This window comes from Apostichopus japonicus, chromosome 6 (genome assembly GCF_037975245.1).
Source record: "Apostichopus japonicus isolate 1M-3 chromosome 6, ASM3797524v1, whole genome shotgun sequence".
NCBI classification, from domain to species: Eukaryota; Metazoa; Echinodermata; class Holothuroidea; order Aspidochirotida; family Stichopodidae; genus Apostichopus; species Apostichopus japonicus.
The window spans coordinates 7,971,881-7,981,032 of NC_092566.1; the positions used below are offsets into that span (position 1 = coordinate 7,971,881).

Here is a 9,152-nt window from a genome sequence, read left to right on the forward strand (position 1 = left end):
TATAAATATATATATATAGTATATATATATATATATATATATATATATATATGTATATATATATATATATATATATATATATATATATATATATATATATATATATACATATATATATATATATATATATATATATATATATATATATATATATATATATATATATATATATATATATATATATATATATATCTATATATTGATTACATATAAGTCAAAAGATTAATGATCGTCTCAGTGATAAATGTCTTGTACATACTCAGACTTTAATATATATCTTGAGAACATAAAAAGCAAAAGCAATAAGCGAGTCGTTGTTTGGTTTCTAGTTTTACTTGACGTCTTTTTTTTATCATTATCCTTTTCATAGACGTATATAGCATTTATTAATTCCTCCCGATAAGAGCAGTGTCGGGTGGTGACAAAAGAAAGACACGGTTTCAGGCTAAATTTAAACATCAAAAGTGCCAATAAAACAAATTGGTTGGTGATGAATAAACGCAAACGGCGGTAAGAAATCGATCCAGCTATAATAAAGCGTTACAAGTGCGTTTACTTACAGACATATCTATTATATTCTTTGTTAGCATTGCAACTCTTGTAACTCTTGTAAGAATGATAAAACCAAAAACAAATGAAGAAGTGAAATAAAGGGAAGAAGAAGAGTCAAAATATCGACAGCAAGCTAACTCATTAGTTACCAATATTTGTCCATATCATTCTATGAACATAGGCCTATAGAACTGATTTTTACATTTCATTTCATCGTATTTAGGTCTCACATAATGTAAAACTTGCGTTATATATTGCCATATGGCTGCAATGAAACTACTATCTGTTGTGTTGAGCGAATTGCACGTTAGTGTGTATGAAATAATGGTTCAGACAAGTTTTCGCTTCACTCTGTATGCAAAATGTTGGTCTATATTCTGTTGGGGGGGGGTGGGGGGGGGGGTTATGACATTAATTAAAAGTTAGATTATACTCCACGTGATCGTTGATTCATTGACAAATGAGCAATGTAAGCGATACAGAGCATATAGTTTAAGAACCCTCAGGGTAAATATATATACGCCCCACCTCATCCGTGCATAATGGTTCCTCAGTCTGCGAGTAATATCTAAGGATGGGGTACATCTATCCTCCACTCCCTCGGGCCGCAGGGCCATGAGTTGGGGTGCTGGCGTCTAACAACCTCTCCTAAGGGCGTCGTCTCGCACAAACATTGACCAGCCCCTTATTAAGGTGTTACTTACATCAGTAACCTAAATACTGTAAGTAAATTACTATAATTAATTTATAATAGTCTTCTAGCCTGTCTCTATACTATAGATGAGATGCATGGCAGCTTGTAGGTGTCTTGCAAACTTAGGTGTCTTAAGGAATTTGAAAGAAATTAGTTATCCCACCCTATACCACATATAGATCTTATTTTAAGACTGCTTTTCCATATTTATTCGCTCATAAAACATTATTTGTTGTCTTACAATGAAATTCAAAATAAATTTCATTTTTATACAGTTCTTTTGAAAAAGGTTTGCACTGTTAACATGTCTTAACTTAAGTCCTGTCTGCAAGACAGACATTTGGTGACCTTATATACCAGGACGCTTGGACAACGCCCATAAAGTGCCAGTTGCAGTATTAGATAAAGCCTTCTCTATGACTCTTGCACCCTGACATTTAACTCTAATGCTCGTGAAAGTGGTATACAGGTTGCTGATTGCGGCCTCCATATTTTAAGAGTTTAAAGAGACCCTATAAAGTGTCTACTTCCTCCCCCGTAACTCAAATTTGTCGACAAGTAAATAAACACCCACATGCCACAGGGGGGGGGGGCAAGATTTCCTAAAGAAGGTACCAGTGAGTCACCACAGATATACGCAAGGGGTTACAAAGGGCATGGTACTATTATATATTTCAGCTGTTCTCCTAATAGTAAAATCAGAGGTCCTACAATAGCAAGAAATTATAGTGATTTCCATGAAATCTTGCTCAAAATTTGGTATCCCAGACAACTTTTTCATATTTTAGACCTAATCTTCCTTATGTTTGCACATAATGAACAATTTCGACTAACTAAATGACCTGCGTTGATACAGTAGTTTAGTGCCAACATTATTCTATCCAAAATTTATACCACAATCAACGCACAGATCGAGACGATCCAGTTAATAAACACATCATAATTATATAGCCAAGGTAAACGTGTCATTCAGCTAATGTATGTTTCCTCTTATTTTCAATATGAACAAATTTGGAGATTGTGTTTGAACCGTGAAAAGGCTTCATCAAAGTCAATAGCGATCAGACCTTTTGAAAGTCCGGGAAATCTTTTGTTTGGACGAGGGAAACGTATTGAGCCAGTATGAGAGAATAATGGGAGAGATTGTGATGTTTAAATACTTTTAATAATAACAAAAAATCTACTTGTGATAATTTTGCAGGATTCCCAGTTTCCGAACATTTCAATCGTCATAGTCATTCTCTCAAATACCTAAAATGTATTTTATTTGCCTCGAACTTCAAATCAGGTACTGAACGTAAACGTAAAGAAATCGATTGGAATTCTCACATCACAGGCCTCAACAAAGACTTGGGACCCATTAACAACTATCAGTTCTACAAACATATGTAATCCGTTCTTTGCTCCTTAATCCGCTTCCTGTATAGTCATGGTTTATTTGGTTTTAATTCCATCATTGCAACTTACACTTATCTAGCGTCATACTTTCATTGTGTCACATTTTGTACTTCTCATTCGACTGCCAAGTATTACTGACGAAGGTCCAGGGGGACCGAAAATTCCAATATATTTTCTAAAACTTTACTCCTAATTTGTCAATTATGAGTCATATCTTATTTCTTTGGTTTTCTCTAATAATAATAATAATAATAATATATATATATATATATATATATATATATATATATATATATATATATATATATATATATATATATATATATACTCTCTTAAAATGAGAGACTGAAATTTCAGTCTAATCGACTGAAATTTCAGTCTAATGATGGATGGGATAAGGGATCAGACTACTTAGACTGAATTCCAGTCTGAAATGTAAAGACTGAAGGTCAGTCTTAATTAGACTAAATACTCTTCAGTCTAATAGACTGAAAATCAAACCACTTTAGACTGAACAGTCAGCAGTTTAGACTGATTTATTGCAGCACCAGTCTTAATAAGATTGAATACTTTCAGTCTATAAGACTGATATCAGACTGAACAGTCGGTCCTTTAGACTGAATTATTACACATCACAGCTATACTGTCAATTTTATAAATTGCAAATTCTGGATTGAACAAGCTTTTCTATAGATCCTCCGTGTTGGCTAAGTGCTGGAATTCTTCAATAAAGATGCAGTTAAGGTCATCAAGACAACATTCAATGATCTGTTAATGCAGGGGAATTTACTGAAAGGTGCTACTTCATGGAGTGACTTCACCTTCACATCCAATCATGTTAGGCTATAAAGACCAGAAAATCATTGTGACAGTCACACACAAAGTACATTAAAAATGGTATTCCATCAAGAAATATAATTGTCAATATCCACCGAACAGTAATTTTATTCCCACTAACCCACTTATATATTCTTATATAATTTTTAATATATTAAAAAAAAACAGAAATCAAAACTACAATATTCTGAGGGATGTTCAACAAAACATGTTATCTTTGCAACAAACGTTCAAATTATAAAGATACTTTACATAATAGTGACATATTTTCAGTTCAATATTAATCTGTCAAATTTCTGCTTGAATTGGGCCTGGATCTAAAATGTTCTTTAATTTTTTTGGAAAGGATTAGGTGAGCTGAGAACAGATCAGTGGTGTCGCCAATGGGTGGCCTGGGGAACCCCTCCCCCGAGAAGGAATTCACAAATAGACATATCACCAACCAAGATTCAAATGTATGGCAACACCACTGTAACAGAAAGCACTTTAAATTCTTTGTATGTCACCACCAGGTGGTAATACCCTGGAATTCATTGACAACACAGCTGTACATTGAGTGGTTATATACCCAGCTGATCCCATCTCCCGATCTCACTGAAATTTTCCACTGTAAAGGATATAGTAACTATACGATCCTGCCTTTACAAAAGGGATAGGATGGAAACACGACGATAGTACAATGGATCTGGTACATTGCCTTTTTTCCAGTTGTAAATCATTAATGTATAGTGGCAACAATTTTCTTAGAATGATTTCAAAATGGGGAAAACATATGACAAATTTTCAGCAGGTTATTTATAAAATATTAGGAATGGTCAAACTATATATCAGTGCGGTGAACATTTAATACTTTGTGTTTCAATGATATAGATTGGCGATTGCTGAAAGTCATTATCCAGCACACACAAAACAAAATGTTACAAGCAAGCAGTTGACAGAATGGCACAAACTTCATAATGGCTATTAGATAAACATGAACTATTATATACTGCATTCACGATTTCATGATATGGCATTCATATAAAGCAAATTTGTATACAAAAACAGCACATGTGACTATTATACCACCCTCAATTATTTCTTAACTTTCTGATAGTAATCATATATAGTGATTTTGATTGGGATTTCAATTAAATTTTAAAGTTTTATAAATTATCTCACGTGAATCCTTTAATGTCGGCCTCTAGCTGAAAAAGAAATGTCACTCGAGAGTCGACTAAAAAATTGAAAACAGTTTTGACTCATTACATCACTAAAATTTAAAAAAAATGGGGGGGGGAATAATGAGGAAAGGATATTCTCAAATGGAATTTTCTACAGTTACTGACTTTATAATAATCAGGTTACTTGCTTTTCATGGAACAAATTATGGAATATTGTGCACAATAAATAATATTAGCTTAATTAATTGCTTAATTAAATAAACCTTCAACATAGTGAGTGCAGTGAAATGTAGGAACATTAAAGTAAACATTAAAATAACATGCTCGAAAAATCATACAACAAAGTTTTTTTGGCAACTAGGTGTTTGTTTAATTACATTCATAATTAGATCAGTATCATTAAAAAACATTTTTAAAAACCAAAAATCAATTAAATATTATTTCTGGAGCCCTCCCTATTCATATAAAACTGTTTGTAAACTCCGGGTAATCAATTTAACGTTTTAGGGTATGTGTTAGTTACTCCTTAAAGGCATTGAAGATTTGTCCCAAACAGCATGCAGCCATCTGAAAAAGTTAACTTTCTGTTGCTTGCAAGTGATGTTTGTTCGTGTCGCTAAAAAAGACAGACAGTAATGAAACGTGATACCTTGATATCTTTAGCTGGACCTGAGATGTTCATCGCTGTATCGTTTATACACTGTAATGTGGGTATTGACCGTAGCTGTATGTACTGACTGTACACTAGTGTCTAATTACCGACGGTAGCAAGCTGTGTTTGTATTTTCTGGGATCGATGGCAGTGTCTAACACTTCTGTTACACCTCATTCGAAACTAGGTCAGATTACCGGCATTAGACGTTCTTTTTGCGCGAGTCTTCACACCCTTTTAAAGCTACTCCATGCTGACACACGTGCTTCCGGACTACAGAGCAATAAAAAAGTAACATTCACTCCTTGAAGTAACTCCATGCTGGCTGCCCTTATAGATGTGGCATGGATACGGAGGAGAGACTTCACTTCTGTTGGTTGCAAAATTCCATACACCATGGAAGCATGGAACTCACAAAACTAGTGTTGTAGAGGGGGAGCATAGTCTATGTTAAATGTATGTTCTACGCCTCTGTCCCAGCTGGAATGGCCAGTTTATCTGCCACAATGAAGAATTGTTTGGGGTTCAATTCTGGTCCGAGAGATAGGATGAAAGGCTGTCAATATTGTCCTTGTCTGCCCTGTGCTGCACTCTCAATATCTGTGCCCTCCTGTTTGGTGAAGATAAAAATAAATGTGATAAAGGACAAGCAATATGGTATAAATCAAAACATTCTTAAAAAAAGATATGTTGAGAGGTAGAGAGACTAGACTAGAATAATATTTAGGAGAGAATGGAGAAACAAGAACATGACTGGCATTGTACAAAGGAGATATATCAATTCACGATAGGCAGCAATATGTCATCCATGGCGGGTGAGATGTGTTACGTGAAGGTGGATTCAAATTCAACCTAACATTTATGGGTTATCATGTTGATTTTGGCAGGTACATGGTTACCAAGCAAGGTTTGTTGTTAGTTGTTTTCAGAAATTTCTCTTTTTAAGGATAAATTGTTCATGACATCTCCTGATTCCATTACATCAGCATAGAAAACCAGTGAACAAGGAATATGATTTACATTTTAGCCTACTGATTTCACTAATATGTCTATCTGCTTGTAAAAGAAACTGATTTCATAACATTAGTGAATGGTAATATTACTGTAAAATCTTATAATAAAGACTGATGGCCCACTATATGTTTAATAAAATAACAAAAGCATACCAATTCTTTTCCAGTTTCCACATGATTTAAATACAATGGTAATGGTTTAACAGAATCGTGTTAGCTTCATGCTGTAATGGCTGTAGAAGTCACTACATTTTTTCAAATAATTAAGGGTGCTTACAATCTATGCATAATAGTACTGTGTTTTGCAATTTCTTGAGCATTATTATGTTCAAGTATTTGTTATGAGGTTAACCTAGCCTAGATTCATTTGGGACGATCGAGTACATATTGCAGTCCTGACAAGCGTGCTTATTCGCCCGACGATTGGGTTCATATGCAGGACAGGCGGGCTAATTTGCCCAACGATCTGGTACCGTGATAGCTTCATGCTGTAATGGCTGTAGCAGTCACTACATTTTTCAAATAATTAAGGGTGCTTACAATCTATGCATAATAGTACTGTGTTTTGCAATTTCTTGAGCATTATTATGTCCAAGTATTTGTTATGAGGTTAACCTAGCCTAGATTCATTTTGGGACGATCGAGTACATACTGCAGGACAAGCGTGCTTATTCGGCCGACGATCGGGTATATATGCAGGACAGGCGGGCTGATTTGCCCGACGATCGGGTACATACGCAGGACAGGCGGGCTGATTTGCCCGACGATCGGGTACATATGCAGGACCGGCGTGCTTATTCGCCCGACGATCGTGTTAATAGGCCCCACCAATTATAACAACAGCCTAGGCCCTATTTGCTATAGTACAGCCTAGCTAGGCCTACCTCGCGCACAAGCCTAGAATAACTAACGTTACGAACTGCCAAGCTTTTATTCTGTATTAATTGGAAAACAACAAAAAACATACATACATACCCTCGAACACTGTTATCACTTCTTCGTGGAAACCTTTATTTGTAAGAAAAGTTCTTAAAGACTCAGCCATTGCTAATTTATAACCTTTAGTCTAGCTTAGACATACGGTCGTCTGTCTCGTTCATGCCTAGCTGTGTGTACGGCGTGCGTACGTACAGTACAGCGAGTACCTGGCTAAGCGAAGAATATAGTAGTATATATGTACACAAGTTGTAGCGCTCGTTGTCACACTTATTTTTATGCGGCGTATTTGCAAGTTTTCGGATGACGTAGGCGCATTTCTGTTCTCTGATTGGATACATTTTTCAGTGGAATACAGAGACTGAAAATGGTAAAATGACATGCCACATGTGATTAGCTGATTGGTTAATAAAGTCAGTCCAAAACAGCGACTGAACGGTGTAACTGATAATACAGTCTAAGTAGAGTGTTTCTCAGTCTAAACTCAGTGTATAACACTGAAAAAAATTTCAGTCTCAAAGAAGACTGAATTCTTCAGTCTAACATTTTAAGAGAGTATATATATATATATGTGTGTGTGTGTAGTAGGGAGGGCCCCGGATCGCACCGGTGAAATCCCAATTTTTGGATGTATCCAGATTGCCATAATAGATGTACCCCCTAAGATTGCACCCGTGCTATCCCAACTTGTGATGTACCCCCGGTAGCCATATATGGTGGCACCCGTACCTGTTGAACAAAGCCTGCGTGAAATTTCCATGTACAGAATGGTCACTTGAGAACCGGTAACGAATAAAGGGGATAAACACGACCAGCATGTTTCCTCGTTAATCCTAGTTACTTTAGTGATAATCTTAGCGCAGGCATAGGCTATTGCATTAAAACGATCGGCATACTTATTTTAGATCGCTGAATTTGTATCTGTATGTTTAATGGTACTCGATAACATAGATAACGAATAAGCCTTCGCTCATTAAGAAAATAATAATTATAACTGGTAGGTAGATGTCTAATTGTAATACCCTTTGTGTTCATGATCACAACGAGACCAGCGTATATTTAGTATCCTGGATACGCCTTATGTATAACAAAGAGGTCGTTAGTTAATGAACTGAAAGAGATTGATTAAATTCAACGGCTATTTAAGGGCCACTAAATAATCCAGAAAGGGTAGGCCTTTCTCCGATAAACATGCAATATGTGTCTTTGTGTCTATTTTATATTGATTTGTTTCGTTTTCGTAACGTGCATATTTACTAAGGACGACTCTCCAAAAAAGGATGTCTCCACTTTGACGGTCTGGTTTTATTCACGGTAAGCAGGCGCATATATTTAGGAGGGAGATAATAAACTTGCATGCTTTGAAATTGTTGTATTTGGCTTTTATTTATTTATATATTTTTGCTCCATTTAAAGAACACGCATGACCTCATTCGAAACTAGGTCAGACTACCGGCATGAGATGTTACCTTTTGCGCGAGCCTTCACACCCTTAAGATGATTAATTACAACTGTTTCTCGTTGTTTCAAATAATATAAAATGAAAAAAAATAACAAGGTTAAACAAAAATCAACAATATAGACAAAGAACGAATTTTAACTCCGTTTAAATTTTCAACCATTCACAATACGCTTTACAGAGAACTCGAGTCACCTCTATAGGGACACGGCGGGTGAAACGGGGGTCGATCTAAGGACCGCAACATACCTATATCAAATAGTTTGGTTTCAGGGGCAAGGTCAGCGATTCATCTGGCTTTTCTCAAACACTTCACACGAATAGACAGAATATGGATGATGAATGAGCTGTTAACCGCTATTTTCGGTGCGAAAGTTTCACATTGTGATATACATATATATATATATATATATATATTATATATATACATAAATATATATTTATAGAT

General features: G+C 35.4%; 1 long non-coding RNA gene across 1 annotated transcript; it reads right to left on the reverse strand.

The window, feature by feature from the left end:
- Positions 1-3,544: 3,544 nt before the first annotated feature.
- On the reverse strand, positions 3,545-7,806 carry LOC139968851 (uncharacterized). Its single transcript, XR_011793557.1, has 2 exons — positions 7,285-7,806; positions 3,545-5,906 (listed from the first exon to the last, which is right to left on the reverse strand). It is a non-coding gene; the product is annotated as an uncharacterized lncRNA (long non-coding RNA).
- Between the last annotated feature and the right edge of the window lie 1,346 nt (positions 7,807-9,152).